This window comes from Sceloporus occidentalis, unplaced genomic scaffold (genome assembly GCF_023333645.1).
Source record: "Sceloporus occidentalis isolate IW3139 unplaced genomic scaffold, rSceOcc1.0.p SCAF_7, whole genome shotgun sequence".
NCBI lineage: Eukaryota > Metazoa > Chordata > Lepidosauria > Squamata > Phrynosomatidae > Sceloporus > Sceloporus occidentalis.
The window spans coordinates 510,249-532,807 of record NW_028316987.1 but is presented as its reverse complement, the minus strand read 5'-3'; the positions used below and the strand labels follow the sequence as shown (position 1 = coordinate 532,807).

Below are 22,559 nucleotides of genomic sequence, written 5' to 3'. Positions count from 1 at the left end.
ACATTCATGATTAAATATTTGAAGGGATGTCATACTGAGGATGGAACAAGCTTGTTTTTTGTTGCTCCAGAAACTAAGACATAGAGAAATGGATTTCAACTATAGGAAACGAGATTCTACCTAAACATTAGGAAGAACTTCCTGATGGTAAGACCTGTTGGAGGGTGGAGTCTACTTCTTTGCAGCCTTTTAATCAAAAATGGGATGGCCATCTGTAGGGACTGCTTTGGGCTCTTGTGGTCTCTTCCAACTCTTACCAGCGTGGTATAGTGGTTTGAGCATTAGCAACCCCCTCTGAAGACATCTGCCAAAAAAACTCTATGGTAGGTTCACCTTAGGGTCATCATAAGTAAAAGATGACTTGGAGGTACACAACAACAATCTCTGCCTAGCCCCTTGATCATCAATCCCAGAAGGAACTGTTCAGCTCAGCCATGGATAGCACAGCCTTTTGGCAATGGCAATGTGGCTAGATGATAGATTTGTACCATGACCCATAATGGCAAGTGTTTATGGATAATTTCAACAGGAAAGAAGAAACCCTTAGTGAACAAAGTTTGGCTACCAGTCCTGAAGAATAGCAAAATGAGGACTCAGCAAATGCAAATGAGAAACCACCCAGGGTCAGGAACTTTCCCAGCAAATAATGATCACCAATTAGCAGACACTAATCCTCCTTTGCAGAACCTCCCACCCTGAGGGCCTGCCATCAACAACAGAACAATACACAGATTAACATGGAATTTCCTCCCTACAGTATATATATATATCCAGCTCTCTTCTATGCCAACATTCTCTGAAGATGCCAGCCATAGATGCTGGCAAAACATCAGGAATAAACTCTTCTAGAACATGGCCACATAGCCTGAAAAACCCACAAAAAACTATGGATGCCGGCCATGAAAGCATTCAACTTCACTCTGCAATCTTGGGCAATTCACATTCTCTCAGCCTTAGAGGAAGCCAGCGGCAAACAAATCTTGGCAAAATACTCCTAAAGTAGGGTTACAGTGAGTCAGAGTCAACTTGGAGGCACATAAGAAAAACAACTTTATCCTCACAACAAACCTATGATGTAGGCTGGACTGAGAGACAGTGACTGGGTCAAGGATCCCATAAATTCCACAGCTCACAGTGAGGACTAGAACCCAGATTTCCGAAGTCCCAGTCAATGCTGTCAATCCCTATACCACCCTTGCTCTCTAATTAGCACATATAAATTGTAAACACATTGGGATTTACTATTTGTCTGCTGCTTTGCCATTGCATCCTGTTTTCAGTGATATCCTGCCACCCCATGCAAAAGAGAGAAATGGGGGGGGGGTTTCTTAGGGATGCCCCCAAAGGTACTCAAATAACACTGGACTGACTGATGCAGTCCTGGGGCCTGGCTTTCTGAAAGAATGGGGACTTTGTCTGGCCCAGGCATAGCCTTGGAAAATCCCTTCTCCCTCCCCCTGCCACCCCACAACCAGGGTCAAAGCACTGGCAGGAAGACCCCGTCAAAGCCAGGCATCCAGATGCTTCCTGCCACATCACATTAGGGAACCCTGTGCAAACAAGGCTGGCGCCAGCCCAGCCTTCTGCCAGCCTGCATGGGGACAACACTGGGCAGAGGGAGCATGAGAAAAAGTGTGCGAGTGAGCCAGCTGCCTCCAGGGCTAAAGCAGATCACTACAATTCACAAAAACAGGCGTGAGGCTACGGCACGTGTGACAGCTCCCCCTTGCACACAGATATGGACTTGCAAGCAAGCATTGTTCGACGGGCCTGCTTGCATTCCCAAAATACATCCATCACAGGCTCTTTCTTTGCAGGTCTGTGCTACCATTTAGTAAATGGCTATACATATTGGAACACTGAAGGCTCCCCATGCTCCCCAGCAAACAGTCATAGAGGAGAGAACATTGGCCTAAATCCAAAATGGGAACTGTGGAGCTTTCAAGATGTTGGACTTTAACTCCCATCTTCTCCACCAAGCACAGTCAATGGAGAGGAAAGTTGGGACCTGCAGTCCAATAACATCTTGAGCAATGAAAAATTCCCACCTTGTCCTAAAGCCAGCTGTCCAACTGAGGGGCTGTACAGCCGCCCCTTCTTCAACCGGATTGGGGCTTTGTCAACCTCATGCTGCGACCTTGATCTGGCTCCTTTTTACACCTCTGAAAGGGCACCATAGCCGCATTGCTGCAGCTATATGGTGCTCCTTCAGTGCTGCGTTGTATGGAGTGCCATGAAGCTGTGCGGAGTGTCCTGGGGGGGAGTTGGGGCATGTGTCATTTGGATGTGACGCCCCAGCTCCACCCCTTGGATGGTCTTTCAGGCCGGTCTGAGCAGGGCCTGAGTCATTTAAATTGGCTCGTACTTGGTAAGTTAATGCTCAAGTAGGCTCCACTGATTCAAGAAGTCTACTCTGTTTGGGACTAACAGTTGGATTTTTGGTGTATAACTCCAGGGGAGCAGTGTGGCATATGTAGTTGGACTACGACTCTGGAGCATAGAGTTCAACTCGAGTCCCATGGCTCGGCAATGAAACCCACTGGGTGACCTTGGGCAAGTCACATGCTCTCAGTCTCAGGGGAAGCCAATGACAAACCTCCTCTGAACAAATTTTGCCAAGCAAACTCCATGAGAGGATCTCCATAAATTGGGGAAAACATGAAGGCACACAACAACATCCACCTCCAGGGGACCAGAGAGCATAGGTAATGTTACTCAGGGCTCCCTTCACTCTCTTTATTTATTTCTCTATCCTGTTTAACATTTTTAAATATTGGTCACGTGAACCACCCATTTGGATTTAAAATACTTCCCATGTGAACCATCCATTTGGAGACTCAAATGCGGGGCCCGCGATCAACCATTTGACAAGTATTGACAAATACTTTGCCATATTGTTTGTTGGGTGGGAAAAGGAGGAGGAGCAGTTGTTTGAGGGACAGTGATTTGGGAGCATATAAAGAAAAGAGCGGCATGGTTTGTTCTTTATCATGGGCACGTTTCAATATGTGAGATCTTTTTCAGCTGGGGTGTGGGTGGGTGGGGGAATCTTTCTATTTATTTCCAAAACATAGTGAGGCATGGTTCAAAAAATCCATCCCAGTGGCAGCCAATGCAAGCAGTCTTTTTTCTCCATTCAAATTTCCTTAACATATGTTCTAGGCCAGGCCTTCAGTAATGGAGAGGGAATCATGTAGCTCAGCTGCACCATTTATGCATTCTAAAGGCCCAGGTTTGGTTCCTGGTGTCTCCTGGTACAAGGGTCAGAAAGACTTCCTCTATCTGAGCCCTTGCTCAATAAAGCAGCCACTCCTGAGTTAACTGGACATAGAGTCTCACTCATCTATGACAGCTTCCCATATCTCACACATGGGCATCAATATGTCGCACTAACCGAGAGAACACCAAAGCGCATTTGTGCCACCACACTGACTATCCAAAGATGCTTACAGGGGGGAAAATTAATTCTAGCATGCTTGTGTGAGCAGGAGCGCTTAATTTTCTATGAAGATAGGACTGCTGGGCTCAAGTCTGCCTTTTAAACAAGTCCCCTGTCTTAGAAGTCATGCCCTTAGGCTATGAGTCAGAGGTATGAGAGCTATCAGTGGAGAGCCAGTGTGTTCTGGCAGTTAGACATACACATAGGGACCTGGGTTTAAATTCCCTGTTCAGCCACAAAACTGATCAAGTGTGTGACTCTGGAACCTAGGCTGCATCCACAGCGCAGAAATAATCCAGTCTGACACCCCTTTAACTGCCATGGATCCATGCTATGGAATTCTGGGATTTGTAGTTTGTTCTGTCACCACAGCGTTCTGGCAGAGAAGACTAAATGTCTCACCCAACTACAGTTCCCAGAATTTCATAGCACTGAGTCATGGGGGTTAAAGTGATGTCAAACTTGATTGTTTCTGTAGTGTGATTTCAGCCTCAGACAACCTGACAGGGACGTTGTAAGGAGACGGGGGGAAGAAGAACCACATACACCACTCTAAACCAGCTTACACAAAATCCAGCCCTCCTGATATTGTTAGAATGCAACTCCCATCAGCCATAGCTGGCATAAGTGTTTATCACACTGGGGCTTATTTCGGCATTAAAGAGAGATTAAAGAACATTTAAAGCATCCTGAAAATTAAGTGGAAATGGCGAGTAATTGCGCAAATGATTATCATATGCAATTGTGCAAATAAAGTGATACCGTAAATGCATTGTTGCTGAAATCCCCAAAATAAAAAGATGCACATTAATGCTGGTTTGTGACCAATTTAATGACTGGTTTTGTGTGATGTTGTGGGAAATTGTTACGCATAATGACGTGATTTTTCTGGGATATTCACGGGATAAACTCCTGATCTCCTTCATGTGATAAACTTCATAGTCAAAACTGAGGAACACTGGAGGTTACTGTACAACAAACACTTTTGAGGAAGGCCATAATAAATATCAAAACAAAACAAATGTTTAGACTTCAGCATAGGATAATCTCTTAAAATTTAGAGGAAGGGAGCAGGGGAAGGAAGAAATTATTATGGATGGCAAGTAGTTTCTCTTGATATGTAGTATCACTGTTTTTGATGTGAATGTAATCGTGAAAATAAGCCGAAGTGGTGACTCTGTGAGAAGGAAATACAACCCTGCACATGGTCAAAGACATACTCTTCTCTTGGAAATATAATGAAAAACATGCCGTATAAACAACTTGGGAGCATTTACATGAAGGACTGCCTTTTGTCCAAAGCCTGATGAAGTTCCTTTTTTTGGACTACTCTGCATCATGGCATAGTGGTTTGAGCGTCGGACTACGACTCTGGAGACCAGGGTTCAGTTCCCAGATTGGCCATGAAAACCCACTAGGTGACCTTGGGCAGTTTGCAATGGCAAACCTCTTCTGAACAAATCTTGCCAAGAAAACCCCATGATAGGTTTGCCTTGGGGTCGCCGTAAGTTGGAAAAGATTTGAAGCCACACAACAATAACAACAACAGCAACAAACTTCAAACCTATTTGAAGACTCTTTGTCTGTGGGCCATTTAAATCCAATTTTAGAAAGCATATGATGATAATAATTGTGGTCATCGTCATCATCTCTTCTCGGCATATACAGGATATTGATCCAATATGGCAGAGAAAGCATTTCTCAAGTCATATTGATGGCTCTTGGCTTGGCTTGGCTATGGGCCATGAAAGTTATTTGGGAACTTGCTAGTAAGATAATGTGCCTGATATTTCTGGTATGTTTATTCTTACATTTCAGCAAAAGAAGACAAATAGGAGGAACACTGATTTCTATTAGATAAGAGAGAGTGATGTAGTGTCTGAAAATGGATGCTTTTGCTGAGAGATCCCTGTGTATGTCTGCTCTGTTGCAAGTCTCACAGTGGTCAGGGAGACCTAATCCCATAGAAATGTCCACAATGGGCAAAGTGTCATCTCCTGGATGTTCCTAAACTGCAATTCCCATTGTACATAGCTGCTGTAACCTACAGTGATTGATGATGGCAGTGCAGTCCTACAGTCTCTGGTTAGTCACAAGTTGCCCACTCTGGTTTATAGGACTGTAGCCTTTTCATTAATGGCAGACTTCCATAGGCAAGAGACACAGAATCTGATGGAGGAGGTTCCACTTATAAACACTCATCATTGAAGTATAATGTAGTATAACATGTCTGCTCAGAAGCAATGGTGTAGTGAGGTCAAGGCTTGCAGAGTTAACATGTTGGGACTTGCTATTAGCACTTAGCAGGGATGCTGGTGTCACATGCCACTCCTCTTAAACTCTCCAGTCCCTCTGAGTTAAACTGAAATCCACAGTATAATTTAGGAGGATATGGATTTTCCCAGCAGCTGTATATTGTTGTGAACTATCCTTGTCACTAAGGTATTGTGATGTCAATATCATGATAGGTGATGAAGATCCATTAGCTCTACAAAAGACCAACTCCTGGTAGAGATGAAAATTGCAAGTACTGCCTTGGTTCAAGGCAGTAGTGAACTTTCCTTGGAGTCATTGGGACGACTGTCACCATTAGTGTGTAAACTTCTTAATTTACCACTTTACCATTGCTTAGGACTGACCAATCAATCCGGTAGATTGATAGCTTGCTTTTCAGAGAGATATCCCCACAAAGCAGCTTACAAAAAACAAGAGGAGTTGGATACATGCACATATTTTAAAAAATGACACACTCAAACTGAACAAATATGCCAAGTCTGAGGTTGATGAGAATGGAATGCACATTTTAAGGAGTAAATCAGGCCAATGTGAACAAATTACTTTTGAAAATTGTTCATATGATGTGATCCTACAATAGTTACATTGGAGTAAATAGGTTCAATGAGCTTAATGGGATTTACCTCTGAGTAGACATGTTATAAGACTGCCGTGTTAAGTGTTAAGTGGTCTGCAATAGTGGGAAAAGGATGACCAAGGTCCAAAACACACAGCAGAAATAATCCAGTTTGACAACACTTTAACTACCCTGGTTTAATGCTAGGGAATTCTGTGAACTGTAGTTTTGTGAGACATTTAGCCTTCTCTGTCAGAGAGATCTGGTGCCACAATAAAGTAGAATTCCCAGGATTTCCTAGCACTGAGCCAGGGCAGTTAAAGCGGTCCCAAACTAGATTATTTCTGCAGTGTGTTTTGGTTCCAAGAAAGCTATGCACATTCTGCTCATTATTCCAGTCATTCTAGCAAGCAGGCAGGCAGACAGACAGAGTTTAATGGATCTTAATCTGAGGTAAGTGAGTTGCACTCTTAAGTCTCTAAATAGAGGATGGGAATGATTGGCCCTGATATGTTGTTAGACTGAAAATACCAGCAGTCAGTGGGAAGGAATGCTGGGAGATAACCTTAAAGTACCACAAAAGGCATTGGGTTGAGGGACTGTAACTATCACTCAACTATTACATTACAACAGATGAAAGCAACTATTTTTCTGGGCCTTACTGCTTCAAGAAAGGCATTTAATTAATTAATTGTTTGATTACTTACTTTATTGTTCAACTGATTACTTAATTAATATCCTGCCCTTGTCCTGCCACGGAGAGCAAGGCATCTCGCAACATGAATTAAAACAGGGTACATCTAAAACAACCCCAACGATTAATAAGTTAAAAGGTAAATAAATTACCATATCAAGCACAACAATATTTTAAAACATTGTTAAGTACTGTATCATTCTAATAGTAGGCAGAATAGGAATTGTTCTTTACTCTGGTAAATTTCCATATTCTTTCCTTTTTTTATTGTGAGATTTGGCAGTTGGATATCTTGTCATTTTCTAGTCATTGTGATTATAATCAAGGATTTGAAACTACTGTTGACAGGCAATATGTTTCTTCCCTGATCCCCTGCAATATTTATCTTGTTCATTCTTCACAGGAGATACCTAACAAAGACTGCTGATATTCCCCATTCAGAGACAAGGAAATGAGGCCAAGAAAGTGCTTCTTCTGTAAAGCTATCCAGTGAACCCTTCCAGTTTAGCAGGAAATTGAACCTAGATTTCAAAAATCCAAGATTTCAGCATCAGAACATGGGTGTTGATTGTACACTACAACATCCTGTTATAGCACCTTCCACATACCTGAAAAACATGCATAACCTTGACATTGTGGCACTCAACAGGAAGACATGCACGGCAGTTTATGCAGATATATAAAGGAGAGAACACAGGCAAAGTCACTTTTTTGGACTACAACACTCACAAAATCCCAGCTGGTAGTATAAAATGTAACTGCTCCAAACTGTGATTCAGATTTAGTCATATTTATAGCAGCAGAGGTCAGCAGATGGTAGAATGGAATCAACTGGTAGATTTGTAGTAGATCAGGAAGGGTCTCCACCAATTCCCAAATGTTTAAAAATAGCAAATGTTAGGTTTAAATTAGTCTCTTGGAACCAATTCCTGATCTGAAATAACTGAGGCTGGTTATATTTGGATATGTAAATTATTCCAGTGAATCTATTTATCTGTTGCATATATATTCTGCCTTCTGCAAGGAGCTTCAGGTAGTGTACATAGAATCATAGAATCAGAGAGATGGAAGAGACCACAAAGGCCATCCAATCCAACCCCCTGCCATGCAGGAAGACCCAATCAAAGGACTCCTGACAGATGGCCATCCAGCCTCTGTTTAAAAACCTTCAAAGAAGGAGAGTCCACCACTCTCTGAGGCAGTGTGTTCCACCATCAAACAGCGTTTACCATCAGGAAATTCTTCCTAATATTTAGGAGGAATCTCGCTTCCTGTAGCTTGTATCCATTTCTCTGTGTCCTAATCTCTAGAGCATCAGAAAACAATCCATTCAGAAAAAAAGCTTGTTCCATCTCCAATATGACATCCCTTCAAATATTTAAACATGGCTAAAATGTCACTCCTTAACCTTCTCTTATCCATGCTGAACATATCCAGCTCCTTAAGCCACTCCTCATAGGATATGGTTTCCAGACCTTTCACCATTTTGGTCGCTGTCCTCTGGACATGCTCCAACTTATGAACACCCTTCTTCAATTGACTCTCCTTGTCCTAACAACATCCATGTGAGGAAGATATAGGGACTGGCATAGAGGTTGCTTTCCTGACATCAGTATCAAAGCAAAATTCAGCTGCCAGTCTGCAGACAAGGGCCCTATCTTCTCCATTGCCTCAGTCAGAAATATTATTGACCACCACAGCAGAGCTTAGAAAAATCCCTTGTTTGGACTACAATATAGCGATATATTTACATTTCTATACTGCTTATCAGTGAACTCAGTACTCTTAGTGGTTTACAATCTGTAAGCCAATTGTCTCCTACAAGCTGGGTACTCATTTTACCAACCTATGAAAGGATGGAAGGCTGAGTCAACCTTGGAGCCCTGGGATCGAACTCATAACCTTGTGGCTGCAGTACTAGCATTTAACCACTGCACCACCAGGGCTTCTACAACTGCATGGCCATGATGGGTGGAGGATTTAGGGAGTTGTGGTCCAAAAAAAGGACTGTTCTCCAGTTCTTCACCACATATACTTATGACAAGGATAGCCTGACTACATACATGCACTGTCTGAATGTGCATGGATGCACAAAAGCACAGAGACATGCCTCTCCACCGCACAACATCTACTCACCCCACTGTTGAGGTATTTTTCAACACCCTTCCTTAGAACACAAAAAAACACCACTTGGACTAGACTCAAGTCCACAGAGTTAAACTAACTGTCCTCCAAGTCAGGGTACTTCCAGACCAGGCTCCTGCAATTTGTCCCAGCCTTCAAATATGGAATAGGAGGGAAGCAATTCAGAAATCATCCTCTTCCATTAATATTGTTCCTGTGTTCTTACCAATGCTACTTCTCTCATTGGGAAGAAGTGGATCTAAGAAAAAGATGGAATAGGTATATAAAAACTATGGCATGGTAGCACTAAGAAATCTCCAATGGAAAGTACCTAGCTTCCTTGTGATGATGGGACCTGTAGTCCAACACCTCTAGGGAATGCCAAGATGTGGAAAGCTAAACTATGTGTTCAGTTTCCAGCAGCAGCTGACCAGAGGTCTCCATGAGCTCAAAAGCAGCATGCAGAGGCACAGCCATCCCAAGATATTTTGCTGCCTGAGGCAGAATAGTAAAATTGCACTGCCCCATCACCAAGTCAAAATGAGTCATTTCAAGGCAAGTCAAATTATTTTGGTACTTCAGGCAGAAAATCTCACATGCGCCTCTCACTGCAGTTAAAAATACAATAAGCACTATTAAATAACTAACGATTCCCTGCCCTTTCATGGCCTCCAAATAGTCTGCTGCTTGAGGTGCATTATTATTTGATATATTTGTATCCCATTTTTCCTCCAGTGAGCTCAAGAAAGCATACATAAATGACTCTCCTCTTCCCTACCTTATTCTCACAACAAACCTCTGAGGTAGGTCAGGCAGAAAGTCAGAGAAGGAGAGAATATTACTAGTCCTGGCGGTTTAGTGGTGCAATGGGGAACTAGAACATGGGTTTCATCCTAACTGTATGGTGATGCCTCATTACACTAATGGTTAGACTGACCCTGCATGGAACGAATTATCATCACCTATTTTAAGAGCAGGCAAAATGCAGCCCTTTGGACTAAGAAATGTGGCCCCTGAAGCCCCCTGACCAATTTTTTTTAAATGCCAATTTTTTTCACAATTTTTTTGCCCAAGAACCAGCCTGAAAACTGTTGAAAATTGGATAAAATGGCAGCCGGACATAAGACAATGCCACTTTTGGTGTGCTGAAATGCAGTGGTGCAGCCTACCCAGGGGATGTAAGGGGAGGAATGCCCCCTGCTTCCTCTGCAGTTGCCTACTCCTGACCTATTGCTTACCCCCAGTAGCTGATCCTATGCACTATGCACCCATCATAATGAAGCTGTTGTGCATTTTCTCACATTTACACACTAGGTTCATTTGCTGGACAGTATCTTAAAAGCACAATATAAATTCATACACGTACTTAAATACCCTGAAGGTACCAGACCCTGTCTGATATTAGAAAATGAACAGGGACAGTCCTGGTCAGTACTTGGAAGAGTGATGGCCGGGGAATATGAGGTGCTGTGGGCTAAATTTCAAAGAAAGGCAAAAGCAAATCACCTCTTGAGAATTTTGTGGCTCAGAAAACCTGATGAAACCTGCCGTAAGTCGACAAACAACGTGCAGGTACATACTTGACTTGAAAGAAATTGTTGTTGTTGTTGTTGTTACTGTGTGCCTTCAAGTCATTTCCAACTTATGAGGAACCTGTTGTGAGGTTATCCTGGCGAGATTTGTTCAGACGTGGTTTGCCATTGCCATTCTCTGAAGCTGAGAGAGTGTGACTGGCACAGGTGGGTCACCCAATAGGTTTCATGGCCAAGCAGGGATTCCAATCCTGTTTCCAGAGTCGTAGTTGAGTACTCAAGCCACTACACCATACTGAAAGATACACATAGCCATAATACAACTTGACTCAATACCATTAGTAACACAACTTGCTTGGGACATCACTAAAAAGCTTTCTGGGAAAACCAAAACGCACTTGGAACCAAAGCTTGGATATGTTCCTGTTTTGTGGACAACAGCTCCCAGAATCCCTCAGGCCATGCTGGCTGGTGGCTTGTGGGAGTTGTTCTATCCCCCGAAAAATGCTTCTCTGGGTTCTGCAGAAATGTTCTGCCACAAACAGGGCACACTCCAAGAAACCGGAGATAACTGCTTCACTCTCAGATCTGTGCTCGATGGCACATCAAAAGAAATCTGCCTGGACAGCCACTTTGTTCTCATGACATTTGTACAGATCACCTCCTTGAATGACAGAAGGAGAGACTGAGTCTCACCTGCTGCGAAGACACAATGAACCCAGGGAAGTGTCACACACCCTTCTGTAAACACTCAACCTCTCCTGTAAAGATACTAATGGTGGATGGGTTGGAAGCATAGACAGGCGGTGGGGTCATCTGTGTACATTTCCCCCCAAAATTGAAATCTTCAGGCACACACACCTGTGGTACACTTGTCACAAGTTTGCCTGCTGCTGCTGCTTCCCAGCAGACTAGCTGGAGACTATACAGAAGGAAACAAGCCAGGTCTATAAAGGTGTGTATGTGTGATGTGTACGCAAGGGAAGGGGGGAAACACTGGGATTTCAGTTCTCTCTCCGGCTCCCGCAATGAGCCAACAACGCTTCAATCACTCGCCATCCTCCACCCCCGCATGCAGTGAGTCACTGGGCTGGGTGTGTGTTTAAGGGAGATGAGGAGGCAGAACAAGAGAATGGGGAGATTTCAAGGGGAACCTCCTGGAAGGTGGTTGTGTGAGCTGGTTAGTGTCACCGCCATGCTGGAGGAAAGAGCAGAGCATGCACACCCACACAACCAAAATAATATCTCCCTGCTACTGCCCTGCCAAGGTCTCCAAGGCCTGGGGAGGCAGGAAAAGGAGGAGGGAATTGATGGAAACCAAACTCAATAGCTTTCCAATTTACACATGAAAAGAAGGAGCCCGGTTTCTCCCACACAGCCAGTAGAGAAGGGAGGATGGAATAATGCTTAACATTTCACAGGTCTCTGGCTACAACTGTGTGCTAGGAACAGCACATTCATTTCCCCCCACAAAGGGTTGGATTCCCTGCCCCAAAGGCCTTGCATTTGAGAGGAGGGAGACAGTGAAAACATGAAGGCTGGCATTCTCATTTAGCTTCACAGCTGCCCATGCTAATGGCGGCTGAGTGCCAGGAGCATGGGGACCCATGTTGTATTAAGGGGACTCGACTAATTCAGGGCTCTTGAATTTCCAGACAGGCCTCTCCTTCATGATCTATATTTCTTGCCGGGGAGGGGAGATGGAAGGAAAGCAGGGTGTCTCTTGTATTGTAATAGAGACACAATCGTGCTAATGAGGCAATGGGCAGGTGAACAGTGGCCAGCGCATCGCCTGCAGGAATCGGCTACCATCTGCTCACATGCAAACGAAAGACAGGTGGACAAGATGGAAGCAAATAAGGGAGAGTATTTGCCCCTGCTTCCCCAACAATGAGTTTCTTGCACCCATGGGTCAATTCTGATATATAATCATTCATCACGAAAGTCCCTACAGCCACAGAGACCATGCCTCCCCAAAATCAGCTTTGTTAATCAATACTGGCAAACCTTTTCTAGCATTTTGCATCTCCACTTGGTCTTCTGTAAAGCTAATGGATCGTAATTGCTTATTCAGAACCAAGCCAGCTCCCCTACCCCAGTCTAGCTGCTACACAATTTGCAAAGGGGACATGGAAGCTTGTTGGAGGAAGGTTAACTTATTTCATTTTTCCTGCCAGTCAAAAAGTCTCATCCTTTGACCCCACAGGACTCAGCTCCACCACAATACTGTTTGTGGCACCTCGGTCTAATCACTCCCCCCTACACTGGTTTGTTCTGATTTAACAGGTTGCTCCCCACAAAATCACACACTTGGAAAGAACCTGGAGTGTATGGTGCACCATCTTACCAATGTGACCAAACACTTCCTCTTGAGAATCCTGCCCCTCTCATTCTAAAGGTTGCAAAGTGGGGTCTACATTTTCAACAATTCTTGCCCTGCTTCACTAGATCATAGTCTTCATGCTCAATTCTCTTTCCTACCCCACCTCCCAATCTTCCCACAGTCCTCTATTTCCATGACCAGAGAACCAAGAACAGTAGTTGGCTGTCCTAAAGAACCCATTAGAGTACTCCTAAGTGGTCCACCTAATGTTTCTTTCCCTCCACAAATTCTCAGAAATAGCCAATCAAATGACTGTGCCCCATCAGATGAAGGATGATGATGATCATCTCTTACATCCTTCCTTTCTTCTAACGAATTCAAAGTGGTATACACAGCTGAGAGTCAAAGTCACTCAACGTTCTTGCTTTATTGGGGACTAGAACTTTGATCTCCCAAATCCCAACCCAACATTTTAATCACTATGCCACTTTGGCTTCCCAAAACCCTCAAGCAGAAATGGGGGGGGGGGATAGATCTCCTGTGCTCTTGCCCCCATCAACTAGTATTATGTGACAGTGTTGGAAACCTTTGCTTATTTTATCCCCATATGCAGAAATATTTCTGGTTTGCTTCCTGCTAAGAACAGTTTTCAATTGCTGTTTGCACTTTCTGAAGTCTTTGGGGGTATTTGCACAGAACTATATACGGTTTTTCTGTGCAATAAAATTATAGGATTTGTGCAGAACATGTGTTCTCTGTCCAGGAGATTGTGCATTCTGTGCAAAGTACCCTGCACAAACACTATTTAAATGCAGAAAAAACACTTGCATTTCTGCACAAATAGCCCTGAAAAGCTTCCCAAAGTGTGAAGAATCTTTTCTGCCGCTCTCCGGGATTTCCAGATTTCAGAAAATTCTCTTTGAGTATAAAACAAAAATTAACAAATATTCATTCCATCTCTATTCCGTGATACACTTTTTGGGATGTGGTGTGTGTGTGTGTTCCTATCACTATAGCTTTTAAAAGTCCTTTCCCCCTGCTCCTTATTATCTTTTAAAGCCATTGAAAGACAAATGAATAGGTCTAAACCTGAGCTCTCTTTAGAAGCAAAGATGATTAAACTGAGGCTGTTGCAGTTTGGATATATGAGATGAGATGACTTACTGGAAAAGGCAATAATGCTTGGTAAAATTGAAAGCAATAAGAAAAGGGGTAGACTGCACAATAAGTGGACTGATTTGATCAAGTAAGCCATGGCACTGGCTTTGCAAGACCTAAGTTGAGCAATTGATGGTGGGGGCTCTTGAAGATCTCTCATTCATAGAGTTGCCATAAGTCAATGTCAATTTGACAGCAAATAACAACAAGTGTGGTGGAAATATTCCTTGTTGAAATAAAAAAACTATAGAAAGATGGAGTCACCTTTGTCAGCCAGAGAGATGGTTTTTGAAATAAAGGCTTGGAGTTTAGAAAAACTAGAGCAAAGGAATAAGGAGTGCATCTTGACCTGGATGGAAGCTGGCACCAGTAAAAAGACATAACATAAACTACTGAGATAAGGACACATAGTTGACATTCAGAAGCAAGGTTAGGAGGAAGGCTACAGGAGGGGGTAAGGAGTGATGATGCAGTTTTAATGTATGCATGTATTTCTGTTCTGATTGTAAGAATTCTGTATGTTTAAATTGTAATTAGCCAATCAGGTGTATTGAAGAAGCTTCTTTGTCTTGAATAATATAAAAAGAGCCATTTTGTCTTGTTCGGGGTCTCAGCTTTTGGAACTTGAATTCCAGTGAGTTCATTGTTTTCCTTTGTCGACAACTGGAAATAAACTTATGGATTTTCAATTACTAGGTCCTCTTGCCAATCCTATTGCTCTACAAATCCTACAAATTTAAGTTTCCTGAAATTTCTGTTACACAAGAGCTAGAAGACATCAAGACATCTTGTGGCCAAACACTTTCAGTTGATTTGCTACGGCTAGGAACACCTTGAGACAGACTCAAATGCCCCCAAATCCACTGGTTCTTAACCTTTGGCCCACCAGATTTTGAACCTTTAGAATCCAGACTTATATCTGGATTCTAAAGGCTTCTGGGAACCGAAGTCCAACAAGATCAGGAGAGCCAAAGTTTGAGAAACACTACATCGCAGCAACAATACCATTAGGAGTCCCACAGGTACAAATGATCATATCTAAGGTACTTCCACCCTGGAAATGTGTGGGTATGCACACACACACACACAGACACACAGACACATGACAAAGGAAACTTTAAAGCTACTTTTCCCAAGCTGGTGGCTTTCAACCATTTTGGTCTCCCACTGCCATGACCGTTCATCACTTAGCTGAGGCTCATGAGAATTGCTGTCCAAAATATATTTAGGGAGTTTGGTAGGGTAAAAGTACTTCAAGGCAAGGTCTTTCCTTTCAACATAAATCAAATGGATATAAATCAAGTATAATGGCAGAAAAGGCCTACTGGGAAGTATTTTAACTTCTTTGGGCACTCAGGCTGCTTCCAGAGAGATGGTTCCCAGAGCTAACAAACAAATTATACAGTGGTTCCATCACTTCCTTTCTGACAAATTGTTTTGAAGGGGGAAAAAAGAGTGACGGAAGAAATTGTACGAATGCGCACAGGACCTCAATGCCTCCTACTACACTTATTAGTGGGAATGGACAACTTGTAACTCCTTTCTCCACTTCAGTGCACTATTCACTGGATTTTTGCCCAAAGAAACAAGAATCAGAAAGAGAACCACTACTGTTGTTTAGTTTCCCTCATACTTGCAATTTTTCATTCCTCTTTTTAAAAAAGAAAATGGATCACTGAAAGTAAGGAAAAGCCTGACATTTGAAAATGCTCCCCCAAATCATTTTTGTGCCCCAAAAGTAATAAGTAATATTATTCATTACACAGGAAATATAACACGGTTATCAGCTGTCACATGCTTTATGAAAGGCATTCTCTTTTGTTGTTATTTGCCATCAGGTCAACTCTGACTTATGGCAATGCTATGAATAAGAGATCGCCAAGAGCTGCTGTCATCAATAGCCCTGCTCAGATCTTGCAAACTCATGACTGTAGCTTCCTTGACTGAACCAATCCACTTGTAGTGCAGTTTTCCTCTTTTTTTGTTGCCTTCCACTTTACCAAGCCTTGTTTTTTTCAATGGGTCATGTCATTTCATGATATGTCCTAAATATAGTGGCCTCAGTTTAGTCATCTTTGCTTCTAGTGAGAGTTAAGCTTGATTTGCTCTCAGACCCACTCATTAGTCTTGGATGGTATTGATTGAACTCTCCTTCAGCTTCAGAGGAGTTGATGTTTCAGAAGAGTTGATCTTGTTCTTGACAGTTTTCTTCACTGTCCAGCTTTCACCACCATACAAAGAATTAAGTACCATATATACTTGACTATAAGCCAACTTCATGTATAAGTTGAGGTCAGGTTTTGGGTCCAAAATGATGGATTTTGATATTTGTGGATACGTTTGAGGGTGAAACTTATGAGCATGCAAGAAAGGATCTAAAAGATGAAGCAAAGGGAACCAGTGCAAAAGAACTTACAAAATTCCAGCAGGCATAATTGTTTGTGCTTATGCTAAAGGCCAAATGGATAATGGAGAGGGGTCAGTACTCTTAGGAATAGATGATGCTCTTGCCTTTCACCAGGGGATGGTTCCTTTTAAAATAAGAATTACAGTACACTACTTACATTGACTCATGGATAAGTCAACTCAGGTTTTCTGGAGTCAACTTTTGACTAAAATTTCTAGACTTATACACAAGTTTTTACAGTAATATTAAGTCTTGGATATAGGAGCCAGTGTGGTGTAAAGCTTTGAGTGTTGGACTATGACTCTGGAGACCAGGGTTCGATTCCCAGCCTGGCCATGAAACCCACTGGGTGGCCTTGGGGAAGTCATGTTCTCTCAGCCTCAGGAGGAAGCCATGACAAACCTCCTCTGAACAAAACTTGCCAAGAAAACCCCCCACGACAGCTTTGCCTTAGAGTTGGAAACAACTCAATGACACGCAGCAACAACAAGAATGTAGTTAATTAACTAATTAATTGAAGTCCAGGCAGCACTCCCTCAACAGAATCAGCTCAGGCAACCCAAAAGGAGCATGGCTTGTTTACTAAGTTTTGAAGTAAGCAAAGTGGCCACCTCAAAAGTCCCCAACTCTTAAAAATATTACATACCGAGCATACAGTCTCACACAGTAGCGCACTACTGTTCCGTCAATAAACCCAGGAGTCCAGCCTACAAGCAGCTCTCCTTCCCATCTACTAGGCCTGGATCCTGTCCCCTATGACCAAGACTACCCGCTTCTTTCCTTCCAAAGTCTGCCGCCAGCTTTCTTCTGAGTTAGCGTCTCTGAGTAACATGACCCACCCCTGTTGCATCCACAGCCATGTCGGGTCGATAGGAAGCCTTGTCGCTGCCAGACCAAGGAATTCCACCTCCATCCCACAGACCTTCCCTGCAACTCCTAATGGAACACAGCCTCACAAATAAGACCCACTGAGCACAAGGGGCTGTCCAGCCACAACAGGAATGGAGGAAGGATGCTCTATATATTTGTCATTGCTGTGTGCCTTCAAGTCACTGAAAAGTCTGGTCTCCAGACTCGTAATCCAACACTCAAGCTACTACACCACGTTGGCTCTCATACATCTTTCCCCACATTATTCCCATTACTTACCAGTGCCACCTAACTTTAGTAAGGTATATCGTGTTCCTCCAAAACACTGAGGGCTGGATGCAAAATTCACCATACTTAGAGCAGAGCTTTTGAAACCAATAGGTCTCCTCTAAGTATGACTTACTGGAGCTAATTCAGAATTTCTAGGTATTCTAGGGCTGCACCCACACTACAGAAATAATTCACTGTTGACACCTCTTTAACTACCCTGGCTCAGTGCTATGGAATTCTGGGGACTGTAATTTTGTGAGACATTTAGCCTTCTCTGTCAGAGAGCTCTGGTGCCACAACAAGCTACAAATCCCATTGTACTGAGCCATGGCAATTAAAGTGGTGTCAAACTGGATTATTTCTGCAGTGTGGATGCAGCCATAGAGACCAAAAGCACTGAAGTATAGAGATGGGTTGACTCCTGAATTCTGGGGTGGGGGAAGGATGGAGGGATGTTTAGGCTGGGTTTTAGCTCAGAGAAAGGGTTCCTGGGATCCTGAGGAGAAGAAGGGATTAGGGAGAGGTGAAGCAGATCCTAGTGGGACCAAGTGAGGGCTCAGAGTACTGTCTTGGCACAGAGACCAATTTAAACTAGAGACGGACAACTGAGGTCCTCCAAATATTTTTTGCTCTACAGCTCCAGTTTGCCATGGCCAAAATAGGCAATATGAGAGACTGTGGGAGCTGCAGTTGAAAAGGAACTGGAGGGAAACAGTTGCCAACCTGAGTCTAAAATTAAAAAATAAAACAAACCCAAAAGCTGATGAGATTGAAAGGGAGGGAGGGAAGGACAGTAAGGAGTTGCTCTAGGTCGCCAATTAGGGCTTTACAGGACAGACTTGATCATTTTTATAAAATTCTTATGATTATATTTTACTGTGAAGGATGGGGAAAGGCATTTGTGAGATTTTCTGCCTCTTGTGCCAAAATAATTTGGCTTCTGGCAGCAAAAAGTCTTGGACTGGCCCTTCTTCGGGTTTGTAATATGCTATACCCCTTAATTTAGGATGGCAGGGGCCATTTTCTGCTTTACCTCGTCACACAATTTTGTGGCTCTAGCGTGTTTGGGAATATGGGAAATGTTACCTTTTTCAGTGGAGTCTAATGTTTTAAACTGATAAATGAGGCTTTTCTACACTATAGGCCTAAAAAGCCTTGTGTTCCTCAAAAAAATCCAACAACCTCAAAAGTGGCACCATCCACATAAGGCAATGGTCTGCCTGCCCTTCCTAGGCATGTCTGAGGTTGCAGGAAGGATCAAGAGAACAAATACTCTGCTTAGAGCCATCAGGCAGAGCAAGGCTGGGATGTCATGAAAGAACAGCAAACTGATAGTTTTAAAAACATTTTCTCTTGCATTTTTACAGTCATGCAAGGGAAGAGGTTTTTGTGAGATTTCTGGGCCAAAATATCTCAACTGAGCCATGATTTTATCAGTAAGTTGCCCTTTGCTGCTTTGTTTCATGCACTTCAGTCTTGGGCTGGCCCTGTCTGAAACTAGCGTACAGTCGATCCTCCATAGCTATGGATTCTTTACCCATGGAGTCCACCATCCGTGGCTTGAAAATATTCAAAAGAAATATACATTCCAAACAGCAAACCTTGATTTTGCCATTTTATATAAGGGGCACTATTTTACTATGCCACTGCATTTAATGGGACTTGAGTGTTACGGATTTTGGTATCCAGAGGAGTTCCTGGAACTAAACTCCAGTGGATACTAAGGGCCCACTGCACTTTGTGGTTCACACCCACACCGTAATGGTACACAGGGCATACAAGGCAGAATACTGCAAACAGCAGGAGGGAACACAAGGCCATAATGATTGGAAATTAGTCTGTGATGAGCTTCTCACACAACATTATTTTTCTAGGTAAGAAATGTGTGTGCAGCATGAATATCAACCGGATTAGGAATATTCGTATCTAGTGGGCTCTGTAGATGTTCCATTGTGGCAGACGTATCGTAAAGTGGGCACACATGTCCCTCTCCCAATCAAGTAATAGACTATTTCCTTCGTAGAAATTTAGTAAAAGGAGAATATTTGACATATGTGAAATTTTCCTTCATGCCCTCCCTGCCCTGCAGGTAACAATACTGTGGGAACAAAATGGTCCCAATCCCAGGGCCATATTTCCTTCATTCTGGAACCCTGTCATGCTTACCATGCTCACTTAGCTACACACACTAATGCACGCATGCACACAAAACATGTGTTAACTCCTCACCTCGCTATGCCTGCACTGAGATGCTGTGGCGCACAGGAGAGGGGTGTTACTAGGATTCTATTTATTATACCCAGGCAAACAGCTGTTCTGTCACACTCTGGGTGCGTTCACAAACCCGGTGCAAGGTGGGATGGTGTTACACACATCCGTACAAGACTGTGTGTGTGAGAAACAGTGCTCTTATAAGTACATATGCACGCCCCCATCTGGATGACCGGATGTCATAATTGCAAAGGAGGACAAGGCACCGCAATATGTAGGACATTCAAGTAAAATGCAAGACATTCCAAAATAAAAGATAAATATGTTCATGTAAAGTTAAATTTATGCTTCTTAGTCATTCTTGAAATGGAGGACCTTTTGGAAAACCTCCTAGACAAAAAGCTGAAATGGAAGACATGTCCGGGATAAGAAATCCTCCTTTCCTGGACATGTCTTACATTTCGGCCTGCTGTCCAGGAGGAATTCCAAAAGGTTGTCCATTTCTGGTCACCCTGGCCACCATTCCAAGGTACACCCCTTCCTTTCTTGAATGCATGTACACATAGGCACATGTGAGTGTGTGTATGTACACACACACACTCACGCACACATACAGTCCAATCTCGATAGCCATCTCTCAGGGATGCTTTGACTGTGTGCCTTCCTGCATGGCAGGGGGTTGGACTGGATTGCCCTTGGGGTCTCTTCTAACTCTAGGATTCTACGATTCCATGATTCCAAAAGTACACAGAATGTGTTTCTTGTCTCCTGTTCTGCTCACCCTGTACCTCTGCTTGGCCTTGCCCCCAGGCCCCCAAAGCCTTTCCAACTCTACTTCCACTATTTCACCCTTATTGCATATGCTTCTACCTCCCCCATTTCACCCTCTTTTGTACTCCACACTTTTACCTGCCTCTACCTCCCCTACTCTGCCCCTATTGTACCCTTATTTTGCCTGCCTCTACCTCTCCAATTGTAACCCCTTATAGCACCCCATTTCACCTGCCTCTACTTCCCCTATTGTACCCCTATTGTACCCCCATTTCATCTGCCTCTATCTCCTCTACTGTGCCCCTATTGTACCCCCATTTCACTTGGTTCTACCTCCCCTACTGCACCTATTGTACCTCTACCTCCCCTATTGCACCTCCATTGCACCCCACTCTTGCCCCCGCCTCTCCCTGCTTTATTGCAGCGCCTCTTGCCCTCTTGCAGCCCCGCTGTGCCCTTGCTGCCTGCCCACCCCCTTCCACCGGGGGAAGGCTGGCAGAGGCTGCCCTGCTAATCCCATTAGCCGCGTGTTGGCCCAACAGCCGCCCCGGGGAGGCTGGCCCCTTGTCTGTGCCCTGACGTGCCAACCGCCTCCTAATGACAGCCTGCGCCAGGAGCAGGAGGAAGAAGGGGGCGACGCCGGGGGCCCCATCACCTCCCTCCGCCCCCAGCAAGGGCCCAGCCAGCGCCAGCCTGGATGCAGAGGCAGCCTGGCATGGCATGGCATGGGCTTCTCCCCCCTCCACTGCCAGCACCTGGCCCTCTCCTGCCACAGCAGAGCCAGCCATCCCCTGCACCCCTCCCTCCCCACTCCCTCCCTCGCCCTGATCCCCACCTGTGCCACCCCCCTCGCCCACTGTCTTACCAGTTTCCCTCCCCCCATTTCCATGGCATGCCTTGGCACCCCCCCTTCCATCCTCCCTTCCTAACCTGTCTCTCCCACCTTTCTCCTTCTCTCCATGGGGCTCTCCTTTTCTCCCCCCTGCAAGCCCTCATCGCCCCCTTCTCTCTATGGGGGGGGGGATCTCTTTCCTTCCCCTCCCCCTGCCACCCCACCTTTCCCTCCTCCTCCATCCCTCCATCAAGTGGGGAAAGCCCATCTCCCACCTGGGGAGTCCCAGCCTCCCGTACCTGCTGCAGAAGGGAGATGCTGGGGAGGTGCTGCTGCTGCTGCTGCAAGAAGGGCAAGAGGGCTGGCGGGTGGCTGGGCTCCGCGGATGTCGTCTCCTTCCTCTCTTCCCTCCTTCCTTCCTTCCCTCTCTCTTTCTTCCTCTCCTTCGCCCGACTGGCTGCCCTGGGAGTCAGCTTGCGGTTCGGGGCGCCGCCGCCAGAGGGCGCTCGTCTTGGGTACCAGAAAGGGAGGCGCGGCCGCGGAAGGAGGCTGCTGCTGCTGAGCTGCTTCAGGAGCATCACTACAGTATTAGGAGTTTCTCACACTGGGGCTGGTTTCGGCATTAAAGAGAGATTAAAGTGCATTTAAAGCATCCCGCAAACGAGGCGGAAAGGGCGCACGATTATCGCATGCAACCACACAAATAAAGCGATATTGGAAACCATTGCCACTGAAATCCCCAAAATAAAAAGATGCACATTAATGCTTCTTTGTGACCACTTGGACAGTCAGTTTTGTGCAACGTCATGTGACATCGTTACACAGTCTTTCCAGAATATTCATGGGATTATGATTATTATTATTATGGTTTTTTGTGGGTTTTTTGGGCTATGTGGCCATGTCCTAGAAGAGTTTCTTCCTGACGTTATGCCAGCATCTGTGGCTGGCATCTTCAGAGAAAGATGCCAACCACAGATGCTGGCGAAACGTCAGGAAGAAACTCTTCTAGGACATGCTCACATAGCCCAAAAAATCCACAAAAAACTATGGATGCCGGCTATGAAAGCCTTCAACTTC

At 44.3% G+C, this 22,559-nt stretch overlaps 1 protein-coding gene across 3 annotated transcripts in view; it reads right to left on the bottom strand.

Annotated features, from left to right (window-relative positions):
* LOC149308962 (synaptotagmin-C-like) overlaps positions 1 to 21,934 on the bottom strand; it is a 66,760-nt gene extending 44,826 nt beyond the window's left edge. For 2 of the 3 annotated variants that reach the window (XM_089531511.1, XM_089531507.1), the window contains exon 1: positions 21,782 to 21,934. The gene's annotated coding sequence lies outside the window, so the exon portion shown is untranslated. Of the gene's footprint in view, positions 1 to 10,614; positions 10,634 to 21,781 lie in introns of those variants that run through there. The other variant, XM_089531510.1, reaches the window with a different exon arrangement.
* Between the last annotated feature and the right edge of the window lie 625 nt (positions 21,935 to 22,559).